The 17,925-nt window shown below is 40.6% G+C and overlaps 1 long non-coding RNA gene and 1 pseudogene across 1 annotated transcript in view; both read left to right on the top strand.

Moving 5' to 3' along the window:
• LOC127491121 (uncharacterized) overlaps window positions 1–17,925 on the top strand; it is a 47,573-nt gene that overhangs the window by 19,058 nt on the left and 10,590 nt on the right. The window lies entirely within an intron of this gene.
• On the top strand, window positions 10,152–11,467 carry LOC100337864 (Y-box-binding protein 1 pseudogene; annotated as a pseudogene).

Raw genomic sequence — 17,925 nt, 5'->3', positions numbered from 1 at the left:
CCTTGAGAGGGTCTGATAGGAAACAAAGCCAACCACAAAGCTGCCCACCTCTGCAGGAGCAATTCCTGAGTCAGTTGGGCAAATACACACATGCCTGAGGTGGATGGACAGGAACAGTGAGAGAAATGCTGTAAGAGCTGTGTGCCAGTCTCGGAGAAGAACTAATACTCATTCTTACCTTTTGGATGTAGTCTTTAAAACCACCCAAGTTCTTGTCAATTTTTATAGTCTTCTGCTTGTTAGGAACCTGTGCAGAGCCATCTAAGACAAATGACAAAATCTGTATCTGGCAAGACATTTAGACTGAAAGAGAACTTCTTGAACTAAAGTGGAAAATAATGTAGATTATAGTGACTGGTAAATATAAAATTATACACTACTTTACAAAACAATCTAGCAGTTCCTCCATTAAACATATAGCTACTGTGCCACCTAGAAATTCAACTCCTAGGTGTTCATTTTGTTTTTGTCTGCCTCACCAGTTACCTTTAGTTGGTCCAGTGAATACATTAGAGAAGATAAATTATTTCCCATTCTTAAATCTCTGGAATAGACCCATTACATTGATATCTGTGTTTTTATCTCTCCTTCCATTTCATAGTTATAATTGCATTTTTACAGGTATACTATCAAACAATTAATATTTTTACTAAAAGAAACACATTAAAATAATATATCCAGTCTTGATTTTTAAAAATATAGGAAAACATGATGAGCCTAGTACCCTAAGATGACCACTGTTGAAGTTTTCCTTCTTTAGGCTTTTTCTGGGTCATAATTCCATATGTCTATACACATTTCTTTTTAAAAAGTGGGACCAAATTTTTCTGATTTTTTTTTAAGATTTATTTTGTTTGAAAGGCAGAGTCAGAGAGAGAGAGAGAGAGAGAGAGAGAGAGAGAGATCTTACAACTGCTGGTTCACTCCCCAAGTGGCTGTAATGGCCAGAACTGGGCTGGTCCAAAACCAGGAGTCAGGAGCTCCTTCTGGTTCTCCCACATGTGTGCAGGGGCACAAGTTCTTGGGCCAGCTTCTGCTGCTTTCACAGGCATGTTAGCAAGGAGCAGGATGGGAATTGGGGCAGCCCATACTTGAACCAGAGCCCATATGGGATGCTGGCATCAGAAGCAGTGGTTTTATATGCTATGACACAGGGCCAGCCCTGGGAGCAAACATTTCACAGTGTTCGTAACCTAATTTTCCCAATTTCATGAACTTTTTTACTATATTAGCATTCTCACAACTACAGATATTATCTCACTTGGATGGGTCATACAATTTTTGAGCTTACTGGCTCTGAGAAACAGTCTAAGAAAGAGATTTGTATTGTATGTCGTAATTTTTCTGGTGAGTGACTCAGGATCCATGTTTATGGGTGAGTGAAGGAAGGAGGGCAGAGTAGAGAAAAGATTGGAACTGCAATGAAGTTGGGACAAAGACCTCCTGGGGAGCTCTGGCCCTGGGATGGCCTTTCAGAGTTGTACCTCCTTGAAGAAAAGGGGTTAGGTCTTTGAATAGGGACTGCACACAAGGAATAGGCATCAGAAGGGGGCAAGACAGCTTCTCTCAGCTAAGGATGATTTCCAGATAAGAATTCAGCTGAGAGCTAATGCATCAATCCTGAAAGGAGTAATCTGGGCAGCATAAAATAGTGTTTGCTGTAGTCCATCTCCTGGGTTGCTTTGATTCCCTGAAGTTCTCTTTGTATCCATCCTCTTCCAGTTATTCTTGATTTCACTCACCCCTGGTGCTTCAGTCTGAACAGCATGTGGTTCCCAAATGTATGCAGTCGTTTAAACCCTACAGTCCTAAGTTAATAGTAGTAAGAGGGTGAAAGCCAAATCCAGGGACAGTGCTTAGGAGGTGGGTCTCATGGGGAGTCCTTGGGTCACTGAGTGAATGGACTTGGCGGCAGTGATCATGAGAAGATTGCTAGCAAAGCCTGAATTTGACCCCATGAAGCATCTCTCTGAGTCCTTGCTTACCACCACATGATGCTTCTTCTGCATGTGCTTTATCATTGTCATCCACCATCCACCACTGGGGCTGCCCAAACATGGGCTTGAACCTCAAAAACTATGAGCTTAGCCTTCTCTCTGTATAAAGTTGGTCTCTCTTGGGTATTTCTTTATAATGATGTAAAGCTAACTAATATTTCTACTGATCTGGGTGGCTTACATGGTGAAGTGTCCCTCATCTTTATGATCTGAGTCAGCTACCATGATTTTCTCGGGCTGTGACTATTGCAATAAATCCAATAATCATCAAAATTGGGCAGGGTGGCATGCTAAGAAATGTTCCCACGGATCACATGGGTGCATCGGTGCCAAAATTGTTCTTCCTTGTCCTCATTGTGAATCAGCAGTCCTACATCCACCTGAGGACCACAGTTAAACACCTTCACTAGGATTACAGCTTCTTTCCTTGTGTACTAGTTTCTTTGCCTTCCTATGATGAGAATTCCAAAGTGACAGCAGTAGTTTTCATGTGAAGCTTAATGTAATCCTTGTGTTCTTTAAAGGACACTCTGAGAGCAGGACATCTTTGTCTAGAGTTATAGGGAAGGGAAGCACAACTTTTACAAGTAAATCACTTGGAATACTATTTTCTTCTCTTGGTTCCCAGGCTCATAAATCCTACCTAATGGGGACGAAATAGCATACAATGGTCATTTGGATGTATTCTGCAAGATAGCACCTCCTTCCTGCAGCATGACACGTAACTTCTGTATGTTGTGGTTTGTGATATATCCATGGATTTCATGGTCTCATGTTCACTGCCACATTACCTTTGTCATCAATTGGTTTTCTTAGTCTGATGAAAGCTCCAACCTCAGTGGATCAAACACTCTTCAAGGCCTTAAGTGTTCTGGTGAGATTGTAGGTGGAAAAGGTAAGCCCATACCTGAAATATGTGTTGGTTCCAGCCAAGATGAATTTCTGCCCCTTGCAGTATGGAAGAAATTCAGGGAATTCAATTTTCCATCAAGTAATTTTTTGGTGTCCTTTAGGGTTATGCCATATCAAAGCTTAACAATGAATTCTATTGATGTGAGGTGAGTATTTGGCAGTGGAAATAGGTTAGCCCTGGTGAATGGGAGCCATGCTGTAGAGCCCATGAAAAGTCTCATCTCTGCCACTCTGACTACTGGTTTTGTGACTATTGTGCCAGAACTGGGGTGACTGATGACAGAGACTCACCAGACCAACTGGCCAAGTCATTTTGTACTTTTAGTTGTTTAGTGACTCTTCCTTGAGGATGCTTGGGGGGAGGGATATTAACAAGTGGTAAAAAGATCTTCACACTCATTCCCAAATGTTACACACATTCATCTCCTCCCACCCCCGTCTTTGTCACCAATTTTCCAGTTTTTGTTTTTATTGACCATTGAATGGTGATGTAAATCCTTGTCCTCTACTCATAGTTTGGTATAGATTATGCCTTTGGTCCCACATTCTTTCCACACAAGGTAGATGAGCCTGAAGCTCTGCCTGTTCTGAGAATTTCCCTGCACCACTTCCTTTCAGAGACATCTTGAATGAGATTATAGTGCAGTCTGTTTGCAGCTTGTGTTTCGTATGAGGATAACCCTTTTGTGAATTCAGGTTGGCCTTCTTCCTTTTTGGTGTGCTAGCTGTAGAGATTGCTCATGTGCCCATGGGTTTGTGCTGAGGGTGCCAAGGCAGCTTAATTGTACCCTCAAGCCCTGCTTTATGCTTGATCCTGGACTTATCCTTCCTGACTTACAACAGATTAATGCTGAGTCCAGTTGACGTTGTGACTTTTCAAGGCCCAGAGAAGGATCCAGCTGAAAACCATCAACTGCCAATATTCTAGCCACTGAGGGAAGGAACGCCTCAGCTCCTTCCTGAAAAGGGACCTCCACCAATTCTTTGATATTGAGAATTTCAGGTGTTTCTAATTTTTTGGTTTGGTTGGTTTTATTTTGCTACTTTAAACAATACAACTTTGAAAGTTTTTTGAAGATAGCTATTTAAAAAAGAGGAAGTTATAAAGCAAAAATAGAGAAATAATAATATGAAAAGAAATGAGAGTAGGAGACTGGGTTTCCAGTCCTAGTCTTGCTATTATCTGTGAATTTTATATTTGACTAATCATTTCATTTCTTGGAGACTTAATTGACTTATCTACATTATGAGACAGCAGAATAAGATCAATTTTTCCCAATCTACAGTCTACTGAGAAAGTAATAAAAATTCAAGAGCCATTTGCAGTATTTTATAAAGTCTAATGAAAATAATTTATCCACCCTTGATAAGGTTGCAGAGGGATCAGGTGGGGGGGCACACTACTGACAATTTAGGCAAGCAAGAGAGCAATAGCAGATAAATACTGCGGAATAAAAGATTCAAAGAGCATTATCATATGATAGGTTATTCCAAGGTCATTTAGTCCAACTGATAAACAGATGCACAATTCTCTTCATCATAAGTCATTGTCAACTTTTCACCGAGTTTCTGCAATATCGTGAGTTGTTCCATTCAGTCTCTGACATCGTCTACAGGTACTTGCTCCTGTCAGTAGCTGCTGTCTTTCTTTCACCAGTTCACCTTCTCTTCTCCACTTCCTCCAACTGAACTTCAGTACCCATCATTCAACTGAGACTGCCAAATCCAGCAGTGTCTACTTTGTTCTTATCTTCCATTTCTCAGCAACATTTGCTACATTGATTACCCCTTTCTTCTTGAAATAGCTCCTTCTCTTGACCTCCTGGTTAGCCTTGTCACCTCCTTTTCCTCCCAATTTCCTGGCTGATCCTTCTTGCTCTCTTATTCTGTCGCCCTTCCTTTACCAAGTCTCTAAATATGGGAATATTCATAGGTTCAGTAAATTGTCCCTGTTATACATGACCTCATCCATTTTTATGACTTCAGATAGTCTAGGCTTTTGAATCAATATTTTCTATTTGTCACCTCTTTTAAGAAACTTATATTCAAATATCCAACTTTGTATGTAACATTCTTGGATGGCTAGTAAGCATGCAAAACTGAATTTTCCCATGCAAGTATTCTTTTTTTAAGATTTATTTATTTGAAAAGTAGAGTTACAGAGAGGTGAAGAGAGACAGAGAGAGAGAGAGAATCTTCCATCTGCTGGTTCATTTCCCAAATGGCAGCAATGGCTAGGACTGGGCCAAGCTGAAGCCAGAAGCCAGAAGCCTCATCGAGGCCTCCCTCATAGGTGCAGGGGCTCAAGCACTTGAGCCATCTGCTGCTGCTTTCCCAGGCACATAAGCAGAAAGCTGGATGGAAAGTGGAACACCTGGCCTTGAATTGGTGCCCAGTCAAGATAGTAGTGTCACAGGCGGCAATTTAACCCTCCTAATGCCACAACACCAGCCCCATCCATAAGAAAATTCTTCATTTTTCCACACCAAACCATTCCTTACCCAAGCTTACATATATCAGAAGTTGGTACCATTTGTACTAGGTTGATTACATAAAAAATTTAGCATACTTCCATAAATGAGCTCTTTCTCTTTCCAATCTACCCTGATCTCTATCACCTCTAACTCTAAAAGCCACCCAAGATTTGTTTCTCTTTATCTCCATTTCTATTGTCTCCCACTAAGTCACTTATATTTCTTGCCAGGACTATTGTCATAACCTTCTAATTGGTTTCCCAGGTTTCACTGTTGCTTTCTATAATCTAGTTTACATGTAATAGCAAGAATTTTTTTAAATCTAAATCACATCATGTCCCTCCTCTGATTAAAAGCCACTAATTGCCTACTGATCATAGTTGTAATCTAAATTTCTACACTTGATCGTAGCCAAAAGGCCAAGAAGTGATAGTTGTAATCTAAATTTCTCACTAGTCTTACAACACCATAAATAATCTGGACTCTGCATTTTGGAACTTCCTGTAAATATTATCTCTTTTGCCTACAATCTTTTATCCAAACTTGCCTTCTCTCTCACCTCTTCTCTTCTTTCTTGGAATGATTTTTTTTCCCTCTTGATCCTCACAATTTGGTTCAAGTTCATGTCTCAGTTAAAAAGTTACCTCTTTAAAGGGACCTCGGGGGCTGACGCTATGGCACAGCAGGTAATGCCACTGTCTGTAGTACCGGCATCCCATGTGAATGCCTATTCAAGTCCTGGATGCTCCACTTCTGATCCAGTTCTCTACTGTGGCCTGGGAAAGCAGTGGAAGATGGCCCAAGGACTTGGGCCCCTGCACCCATGTGGGAGATCCAGAAAAACCTCCTGGCTCCTGGCTTCAGATCTGTCCATCTCTGGCTATTGTGGCCATCTGGGGAGTGAACCAGAGAATGAAAGACCTCTCTTTCTCTCTCTCTCTGCCTTGCCTCTCTAACTCTGCCTTTCAAATAAATAAATAAATAAATCTTTGAAAAAAAAGTAAATAAAGAAACTTCCAAGGCCATTCAATACAAAGTAGCCATCTAGTCTTTTTTCATCTGTATTGCCCTGCTTAATTCTCTGTTATCAATACACTCTGGCATTTTTCTTGTTTGTTTATTTTGTCTCCTCACTAGAATGTAAGCTCTATGAGAAAGGAACAGTGCCTGGCTATCTGCTGCTTTTTTTCTTGGGGCTTAGAAAGGAGTTTGTGGAGCTGGTGCTGTGGCGTAGAGGGTAAATCGACTATCTGCAAGGCCAGCATCCCATATGGGTACTGGTTTGTGTCCTGGCTGCTCCACTGCTGATCCAACTCCTTGCTAATGGCCTGGGAAAAGCAGTGGAAGATGGACCAAGTATTTGGGTCCTGCTACCCATGTAGGATAACTGGATGAAGCTCCTGGCTCCTGGCTTCAGCCTGACCTAGCCCTGGCCATTGCAGCCAACTAGAGAGTGAACAGGCAAATGGAAGATCTCTCTTTCTCTCGCTCTCTGTAACTCTGACTTTAAAATAAATATATAAATATTTATATTAAAAAAGAGGTTGCACATAGTAGGTACTCAATAAAAGCTTTCTAAATGAATGAATGAGAGATTTGAGTCAAAATGTCCAGTACACAATTTAAATCCTTTGTCATTCAAATTGATCTCCTTGTTTTGACTGCTGAAACCTTATTAAAAGTCTAATTGCTTTCTATATCATAAACCTCACATATTTGAAGACAATGGTTAACTGCTAGCCTACTCTTAACTTTGACACGTAGAACACTCCTATTTCTAAAATGTAGCACCTGGAAGATTTAGAACAAAGAGCCCAGTGAACAGGAAATGTCAATTGCCAAGAGATATAATGAAATTTACTTTGTAATGGAAACATTTTCACTTGTATACACACAAATAATCCACAGATACCATAACTTATTCTAAAGGGCATCCTCTGCTCATAGTAAAGTGAGAGGTGACTTTGATAATTTTGATAATATGTTCTCAAAAGGTTTCATTATCTTGGTTTAACTACAGAGCTCAAAAACTTGGCCCAGGCCTGCTAGATAACCAATCTTCTTGACAATCTGATTTCTTAGTAATGTTTCCATTTGATTTTGTTGAGATATTAAGCCCCACCAGATATTTTAAGGTAACCTAAACTTTAGGAATTATAAGGCAGTTTTCTTTGGCTAAACTTATTCCATAAGAACAAACTGAAATTCTCAAGTTGATCATTACCATTCCTTCCCTATCACTTTCTTTCCTAATTAAACCACCATCAAAAGTCCAGTCATGGGAGCTAGCATTGTGGTGCCACCTACAGCACTGGCTTCCTGTGTTAGAGTGACAGTTTCAGTCCCGGCTGCAATTTCAATCCAGCTCCCTGCTAATATGCCTGGGAAGGCAATGGATGATGACCCAAATGCTTGGCCCCTGCCACTCATGTGGGAGATCTGGATAAAGTTCTAGATTCCTAGTTTTGTCCTGGCCCAGCCCCAACTCTTGCATACATTTGGAGAATGAACCAATGGAAAAAAGATTTCTCCCTCTGTCTCACCATCTCTTTCGGTTATTATGCCTTTCAAACAAATAAAATAGATCTTTAAAAAAATCTTCTAAAAGTATAATGATTAATTTACCATGACCCCAAAAGAGGAAATGTTTATTGTGGTTTATTAATAGCTAAAATGTGTTAGATAATTATGTTGTAGCAATTAGTGTTCTCTTTGTTTTGTATATCTGAATCCATTTAATCCTAGTGTCATGTAGTAGTATTTTTACCACTTTACAGGTGGAGAAATTGCAGTGCAGAGCAGCTCAGTAACTTGTAGAAGTCTAAAGAGCAAGGAAGTAGTGAGTCTGGGCCATACCCCAGGTAATCTAACTCCAGAACCTGTGCTTTCAGCCACTCTGTCCCATCTCCATTGGTAAAACTGATATTTCCATTTGATTATATAAGCTGTTATTACTGTAGTCACTTTCATAGTTTGATAAGTAGTGACTAATATTTTCTGCAGGAAAAATTACCCCAATTTTTTTAATAGTTTCTCATATTACAGGATTTAAATCCCTTCATCACTCATACCACTTCTGAAAGTACAGGTGTGTCTATTTGTCCTTTAAAGTGACAGAACCAAACATGAGTCCATGTGTGAGCTCAAGTGTATATATAAAGAGAGATGTTCTGTTCTTTTTTTCTGTTTATTATAATTTTGTTATTGTAGTATCGAGTCACCTTAGTTTATTTGATGCGCTATATCATACTTTTTACCAATTTCAGGGTGTCTCAAAAAGTTTGTAGAAAAATGGACTTAAAAGATAAGATTTTAGGGGTACAGAAATAAATGTGAAATTCATGCAGCTTTTTCATAATACTTATTTCCCATGAGGTTTTTTGAAGACTCTTCATTTGCACAGATTTCCAAAAAAAATGGCAACAACATAAACTTACCTTTTTATTTTATTTTGCATAAGCATTTTGAAATACTCAAATATAATCTGCACAATTCAGAGTTCCTTTGAGCTGCTATACAGATCTCCTGCTTGGATATTGTTTGAGTATGTCCCTCAAGGGTTCATGGGTTGAAAGCTTGGTCCTCCACATGGTGGTGCTGGGCAGTGGTAAGACTTTTAAGAGATAGAGTGTAGTGGGAAATAATTGGGTCAAGTGGCATCACCATTAGAAGGAATTGATGCTGGTCTCACAGGGTCAGGTAGTTTTCATAAAAATAAGTTGTTTGGCCGGTACCGTGACTCACTAGGCTAATCCTCCGCCTGCGGCGCCGGCACCCCGGGTTCTAGTCCTGGTTGGGGAGCCAGATTGTCCCGGTTGCTCCTCTTCCAGTCCAGCTCTCTGCTGTGGCCCGGGAGGGCAGTGGAGGATGGCCCAAGTCCTTGGGCCCTGCACCTGCATGGGAGACCAGGAGAAAGCACCTGGCTCCTGGCTTAGGATCGGTGCAGCACGCCAGCCGTGGCGGCCATTTGGGGGGTGAACCAACGGAAGGAAGACCTTTCTCTCTGTCTCTCTCACTGTCTAACTCTGTCAAAAAAATTAAATTAAATTAAAAATTAAAAAAATAAGTTGTTATAGAGGAACAAATCTAGCTCTTCTCAAGCTCTGGCTTCTACTGTCATCACATAACCACTCTTAGGCAGTCCTACCATTGTAATGCCATTTGCCATGATGTTCTTACCAGAAGCTGAATCATGGGCTGCCCATTTTTTTTTACTTTTAACCTCCAAAAGAGTGAGCTAAATAAACCGCTTCTCTTCATAAACCATCGAGCCTCAGGTATTTTGTTATAGTAGCAGATAATGGACTGGCCAAACAACCAAAACCTTCAGTTCAGCCATGGCTACTATCAACTAAAAGTGGGCTATCCTTCAGTCACTCTATGAAAATACATATATTCAAGACTAACATCCTTTAAGATAGTACACATAGGAATTTTTTAGTATTGAAAATATTTTTAGAAACATAAAAATGACAAAATTAATGAAGAAATACTACATGATATAAAGCCACTTAAAAAGCCTGCTTATAGTACAGGTAAGGAAAATAATGAAAGCCCTCAGTAACTGGAAACTTTCCACTACACATGAAAAAGGGAAAATATAGTGCATATGTGAGAAAAGAGAGAACAAGAGTTAGATTTTGGAGTTCGATCGGTAGCGGGAGCGGAGAGCGGACCCCAGAGAGCCCTGAGCAGCCTCACCGCAGCCGCGGGCCTAGTTACCATCACACCCCGGGAGGAGCCGCAGCTGCCGCAGCCGGCCCCAGTCACCATCACCGCAACTATGAGCAGCGAGACCCAGCAGCCGCCCGCCGCCCCCCCCCGCCCCCGCCCTCAGCGCCGCCGAAACCAAGCCCGGCACCACGGGCAGCGGCGCAGGGAGCGGTGGCCCGGGCGGCGCCCGCCGGCGGGGACAAGAAGGTCATCGCAACGAAGGTTTTGGGAACAGTAAAATGGTTCAATGTAAGGAACGGATATGGTTTCATCAACAGGAATGACACCAAGGAAGATGTATTTGTACACCAGACTGCCATAAAGAAGAATAACCCCAGGAAGTACCTTCGCAGTGTAGGAGATGGAGAGACTGTGGAGTTTGATGTTGTTGAAGGAGAAAAGGGTGCGGAGGCAGCAAATGTTACAGGTCCTGGTGGAGTTCCAGTGCAAGGCAGTAAATATGCAGCAGACCGTAACCATTATAGATGCTACCCACGTCGTAGGGGTCCTCCACGCAATTACCAGCAGAATTACCAGAATAGTGAGAGTGGGGAAAAGAATGAGGGATCGGAGAGCGCTCCCAAAGGCCAGGCCCAACAACGCCGGCCCTACCGCAGGCGAAGGTTCCCACCTTACTACATGCGGAGACCCTATGGGCGTCGACCACAGTATTCCAACCCTCCTGTGCAGGGAGAAGTGATGGAAGGTGCTGACAACCAGGGTGCAGGAGAACAAGGTAGACCAGTGAGACAGAATATGCATCGGGGTTATAGACCACGATTCCGCAGAGGTCCTCCTCGCCAAAGACAGCCTAGAGAGGACGGCAATGAAGAAGACAAGGAAAACCAAGGAGATGAGACCCAGGGTCAGCAGCCACCTCAGCGTCGGTACCGCCGCAACTTCAACTACCGACGCAGACGCCCAGATAACCCTAAACCACAAGATGGCAAAGAGACAAAAGCAGCCGATCCACCAGCTGAGAATTCGTCCGCTCCCGAGGCTGAGCACGGCGGGGCTGAGTAAATGCCGGCTTAACATGTCTACCATCATCCGGTTTAGTCATCCAACAAGAAGAAATGAATATGAAATTCCAGCAATAAGAAATGAACAAAAGATTGGAGCTGAAGACCTTAAGTACTTGCTTTTTGCCCGTTGACCAGATTACTAGAACTATCTGCATTATCTATGCAGCATGGGGTTTTTATTATTTTTACCTAAAGATGTCTCTTTTTGGTAACGACAAACGTGTTTTTTAAAAAAGCCTGGTTTTTCTCAATACACCTTTAAAGGTTTTTAAATTGTTTCATATCTGGTCAAGTTGAGATTTTTAAGAACTTCATTTTTAATTTGTAATAAAAGTTTACAACTTGATTTTTTCAAAAAAGGCAACAAACTGCAAGCACCTGCTAATAAAGGTCTTAAATAAAAACAAACAAACAAACAAAAAAAAAAAAACAAAAAACAAAAAAAAAAGAGTTAGATTTTGCCAAATTGTTCTCTCCCTCTCCTTTGAAATTGTCACCAGGACTAAGCTTCCTGGCTGCTTGTTCTCTGGTATTTTCCACTGTTTTACTTTACAGCCATTTAATGAAAAGTCAGTTGAAGGATCCGGGATTCAGCTTCTTTGTTTGATATTTTTTGCCTTGGTAAAATGTTTCACCACAGACCTATGATTCTACTAAGTTTGCTTTGACCACATGAGAAGGGTTTATTAATGAACTCTACTACTTTTCTTTTTTTTCCCTCCATGTGATATTGGATAGACTTTGAAAGCCCTACGTGATGGTTTTTACATTGAATCCTAGTAAAATGCACCTTCTTGTATTGCATCTGTGCTAAGATCTTTTGGGAATCTTATGTTGTTATCAGATACTACCCAACCAGATTTCAGGTCACTCACAAATTTAGAAACATACCATTTATGTAGTTAGCCAAGTTGATGAAGACATTAACAATATGTCAAGAATGAGTTTTTGAGATAAGATCACCAGGCATCTCTTCCTCAGTAGACCACACATTAATCAAATGCATTGCAACTTTGAAAATGCCCATTTCATCATCTATGAACTTCCCTGGTATTCCATCATCTAGTTCATCCTAGACAAAATTCAGGTGTGACTTTAATAGCATTCTTCAGCTGTGTCCATCCTGTACTCTTTAATGTCATTACAGCATAGAGATAAAGCCCGTGGATTCTGAAATGTCACTACCTGTGCTTAAATACATGCGCCTCAATTTTTAGCTGTGTGATCTGGGGCAATCCTAAACAATACCCCATCTGTAAATTGAGGGAAAACAATACTTAAGATCAAATGAGAAAATGCATATAAAGCTCTTAACCTAGAATATAACACTGAAAAAGTGCTTATGAAATATTCTCTTAACTGTGCTAGATAATCTACCTGAAAAGAAAACAAGACTAATTGATACAGCTTAATCTTAAGGAGCCTATGCTGGCTCTTGGAGGGTACCACTTTACTTTGTAAGAATGTAACAGGTTTTCCTTTTATCCTATTGAGAAACCACCCATTTTAATCATCCATTCTATAATTTTGCATTGGGATTAATGTCAGGCTCACTGATCTATACCTGCGAAACTCACCTTTTTCCCTTATTGAAAATTTGCTTTTCTCCAGCCCTGTGGCACCTCTCTTTTCTGTCACTATTCCTCAGAGATAACAGTTGTCAATTCTGAAGTCCCATCCCCCAGTCTCTCCAAACCTGAGATAAATTCATCTTGGCGGGCACTTGGTGTTCTCTATCTTCCCACTTATCGTTGACATCAGTTCCCTATGAAACGTATTTATTCTGCCCCCTCCAGTCTGAAGATCATTCTCTTTGATGCAGAAGACAGGCAGCACAGGAACGGAATGGTCCTGCCTTGTTTTTGTCGTCTGTTATCACCATCTGTCTCAAGCAGAGGGCTTACCCCTTCCTGTTTATTCTTGCTCATTAGTAGAACTTTTAAATGCCCCTCTTTTATCCTTATTATTTTATAACACACTTTAGCTCCATGAGAGTTTATGGCTCAAATCATTCTTAAAGACCCATATAAGTATTTTATATTTACTACTGATTGTTTATTCCTCTACCTGCTTTTTGTTGGTAGTTGTGAAATATAAAGCATATATATTTCCAGTATAAAACATGTGAAGTAATTTCCCCATAAACTATCCATTATGACCCAAATTAAAATCAAGAATTAGTATATAATATGTGACCCTGGAGAAGTTTAAGGTATTACCATTTTAAATTACCTACCAGCCCTGTCTGTTGTAAGTGAATTCAGAGGGCAGTTGTTAAATATGAGATAGGTAGGTGATGTGGGTTAAGGTTATAAGTATGAAGATAGTGGCAAATGGACATATTTAGGATATACTGAAAGTAGTACTAAGGATATTTACTCATGGACTGGGCACAGGTTGCATAAGAAAGAAGAACCAAGATTCCCAAACCTTCTCTTTATATAAATTTTTTAAAAATGTAAATAAAAAAGTTTTCAAACCTGTAATTTTTTGAAGTAACTAAGTAGAATGTAAATCTGTTTAGTGAGAAGTGGAAGACTTCGGATCAGCAAATTGGGATGGGGGTATTAATAATTGTTTAGCCATGTTTAATCCTCTAGTAGACAACCAAATTGAAATGTCAAATAGAATACAGAATTTTGAAGCTCAAATGAGAAGGTCAGCTGGAGTAATAAATTTGAATTATCTGCTAAAGATGGTTTGACCCACATGAGATCATAGAGAAGAAAATAAATCCAAGAAGAGAGTTGTGGATTACCAAGACATAAAAAGGCCAGAAGGAAGAGCTGAGGGAATTAGATGTGAAGCAGCCAAAGAGATGGGAGAAAAGCCAAGGAAGTATGATATCCTGGGAACCAAGTGAAAAACATGTGTCAAGAAGGAAGAAAGACAGGCTGGTGGTGAGGTGCGGTGAATTAAGCAGCCACTTGTGATACTGGCATCCAGATCTGAATGCTGGTTCAAGTTCTGGTTATTTGCTTCTGACCTAGCTTCTTGCTAATGGGCCAAGCAAGGAAGTGGAAGATGGCCCAAGCCTTGGGCCCCTGCCACTCACAGGAGACATAGATGGTATTCCTGGCTCTTAGCTTCTGCCTGTTCCAGTCCTGGCTGTTGCAGCCATTTGATGAGTGAACCAAGGATGGAAGATTTTTTTCTCTCGTGCGCACCTGTGCTTGCTTGCTTTCTTTCTTTCTTTCTTTCTTTCTTTCTCTCTCTCTCTCTCTTTTCCCCCTCCCCTCTCTCTCACTCTGCCTTTCAAATAAATAAAATCTAAGAAAAAAAAAAGAAGTAGGAAAGAGTGCATGCTGTCAAATGTTAGGAGCTCAAGTAAGATGATATCAGAGAAATGACAATTAGCCCTGGCAGGATCAGTCATTAGTGAGATAAGGTCCATTTCATTAGAGGGGTCAGCAAGAAAGTCCATCCAGAGTTATTCTGAAGAGAAAGTTGGAAGTGAAGAAGTAGAGACAATGAGTATAGATAGCATCCCATTTTTTTGTGAAGGAGGGCAGAGAAATCGTGCAGTAGCTGAAACAGGGAAGTCAGAGGAAGGTCTTTATTTACTTGCCACTTTGGTTGTTTGTTTTTCTAGGTAATCTTATAGCATGTATGAATTTGGATGAGAAGGATCCAGTAGAGAGGAAATGGGTGTTTAGCCTAGCAGTTAAGACATCCATATGCAACATCAGAGTGCCTATATTTGATTACTGCTTCTTGCTTAAGACTCCCACTTTCAGTAATACAGAGCCTGGGAGGCAGTGGTACCTCACATTATTGGGTTCTTGCCACCCACATGGGAAACCTGAATTGAGTTCCTAGCTCCTGGCTCTGGCCCCAGCCTAGCCCCAGCCCGGCCCCAGCCCGGCCCCAGCCCAGCTCCAGCCATTGTGGGCATTTAGGTAGGGAACCAATGAATGATAGTGCTCTCTATATGTTCTCCCCCGCTCCATGCCAGCCCCTCTGTTTTTTAAACAAAATACTACATAAATATTATGGTAGAGAAACAAAACATGGCAGCATAAAGTCCTTTAAAGAAAAGAAATTAAGTGGAGAGTTTGCAATAAGGTAGGATTAATGACCCTTTTATTGTCACTAGAAGGAGGCAAATATGTGTGGGGGGATACAAGTAGGTTGACGAACTGTCTGGTTGGATGGAATATGTAAAAACTTGGGGAAGATATTGGCTTAGATTGAGGAGTGAGAGGATGTTGGTTATGTAAAATGACTCTGTGTAGGTTTAGAGCACTGATCCTAGCCTATTTTGTGGGCTGTGGTTCCAGTGACAATTTAATTTTCAGAGCTTTAATGATGCTATTTTTACCTGCTTGGTTTATCTCATGCCAGTGCTGGTGCTGCCAAAATGATAGAAAAAGTGTCTCCAGGTCAGGCTGTGTGATGCCTATGCACAGAGAAAGGGAGGCTGGCTCACAGAGAAAAAGATCCCTGGGCAAAGCAGCTTATTACAACAAGGTTCTCTTTCCCAAAGAAGAACCACTCAGCCACCCAGTTTCCTAAGTAAACAGCACAAACTGTAAATGAGGTGTTTTAGTGTTTTACACAGAAGTCTGGCTTAAGCTAAACAAGCCAGATAACTAGGTATATGATTCTTCATATTATCAAGCAGAAATGAATATACTAAGAATTAACAACAAAACTTAAGTTTCAGTTAAGTTTCAGCACTTAAGAAGAATTGTGTATTGATTACAGTATTCAACCAAAAGTATTAAGTAGAACAAACAAATAAATACTAAGAGGGATAACGTATTAAGTTTTTCATCAACAGTCAGGGTAAGGGCTGATCAAGTCACCGTTTCTCATAGTTTTCATTTCACTTTAACAGGACATGTACCAATGCCATTTCACTAGTCCCAATGATCAATTTCTGTTCACAATTGATCGTAATGATAGGACTAAGAACCAAAGGGATCACATAAACAAGAACAGTGTCTGCAAATACTAGCTGATAGAATCAAAAAGGGAGAGAATGACCCAACATGGGAAGTGAGATACACAGCAGACCCATAGAATGGCAAATGTCCTAACAGCACTCTGGCCTCATAATCAGCCCTTAATCAGCAGGCGGATCCGGCTGAAATGCCCATGAGAGTATTTCAGGCATGGAAAGCCAAGACACTCTGGGGGGAAAAAAACCTAAATGAAAGATCTCCATGAGTGAGATCACAGTGGAAAGAATGGGTCATCAAAGAAGGAGGTACCTTTCTCTGAAGGGAGGAGAGAACTTCCACTTTGACCATGGCCTTGTCTAAATATGATCAGAGTCGGTGAACTCAGGGGGCTCCCATAGCCTTGGCAGCTCATGACAAGAGCCTAGGGTGATTACTGAGGCCATAAACAAGAGTGTCGATTTGTTAAGTCAACAACAGGAGTCACTGTGCACTTACTCCTCATGTAGGATCTTTGTCCTTAGTGTGCTGTACATTGAGATTTAATGCTATAACTAGTACTCAAACAGTATTTTTCACTTTATGTTTCTGTGTGGGAGCAAACTGTTGAAATCTTTACTTAATGTATGCTAAACTGATCTTCTGTATATAAAGAGAATTGAAAATGAATCTTGATGTGAATGGAAGGGGAGAGGGAGTGGATAAGGGGAGTGTTGCGGGTTGGAGGGACGTTATGGGGGGAAGCCATTGTAATCCATATTCTGTACTTTGGAAATTTATATTCATTAAATAAAAGTTAAAAAAAAAAACTTAAGTTTCAGTGTCCATCACTCTTTGAACCCTGGGACCTAAATGTGCTTATGTGATTACAAATTTTGATAAAATTTACTAAAGTAGCATATTTTAACTGTACTTAGTTAACAGGATGCCTCTTTTTTCTTCAGCTTCCCCTTTATCAAATGCCCTTTGGGCATTGCCCCAGGCAGTGTTAAGATCTGGCTAAGAGGAAATTGTCCTGGAGATATTTCACTTTGGATTTAGTGGGATAAACATGTTATCCACTGACACTTCTATATGCCAGTAAGTTACTGTAAGTTATTCTTCTTTATTAAATTTTTTTTAAATTTTTATTTATCTAAAAGGGGAGAGAAAGTGTGGGGGAGAGGAAGACAGAGAGGAGAGAGAGAGAGAGAGATTTTCTATCCATTGGTTTACTCCTCTAATGCCTACAATAGCCAGGGGTGGGCCAGGGCAAAGCCAGAAAATCAGAATTCAATCTGGGTCTCCTACATGAATGGCAGGGTCATGAGAACTTAAGCCATCATCTCCTGCTTCCCAAGGGGCACATCATTAGTGGGAAACTGGAACCAAAAGCAGAGCAGGGACCCAAACCCAGGCATTCCAATATGGGATGTGATTGTCCCAGATGAGGTCTTTCTTTTTTTTAGATAATTTTCATAATATTCAACGTTTTCTCCTTATTCACTTAAAGTAAATAGGTTTTCCTGGTGACTTGATCAGCATAGTCCTGACTGTTAATGAACAACTTAATACATTATCCCCCTTAGTAGTTTTTTTGTCTGTTCTACTTAATATGACTGGTTTAATTCTGTAATTAATACACAGTTATTCTTAAGTGTTAAAAATTAACTGAAATGTGATCCCTGTTAAACATAAGAGTGGGAATAAGAGAGGGAAGAGATGCATAATTTGGGACATGTTCAAGCTGACTTGCCCCAAATGGCAGAGTTAAAAACATACCAGGGGATTCCAATTCAATCCCATCAAGGTGGCATGTACCAATGCCATCTCACTATTCCAAGTGATCAATTTCAGTTCACAATTGATCATAATGAAAGGACTAAGAGTCAAAGGGAGCACATAAACAAGTCTAGTACCT

This window comes from Oryctolagus cuniculus, chromosome 1, assembly GCF_964237555.1.
Source record: "Oryctolagus cuniculus chromosome 1, mOryCun1.1, whole genome shotgun sequence".
Classification (NCBI taxonomy): domain Eukaryota; kingdom Metazoa; phylum Chordata; class Mammalia; order Lagomorpha; family Leporidae; genus Oryctolagus; species Oryctolagus cuniculus.
The sequence above is the reverse complement of the archived record's forward strand: the minus strand, read 5'-3'. Positions and strand labels throughout refer to the sequence as shown.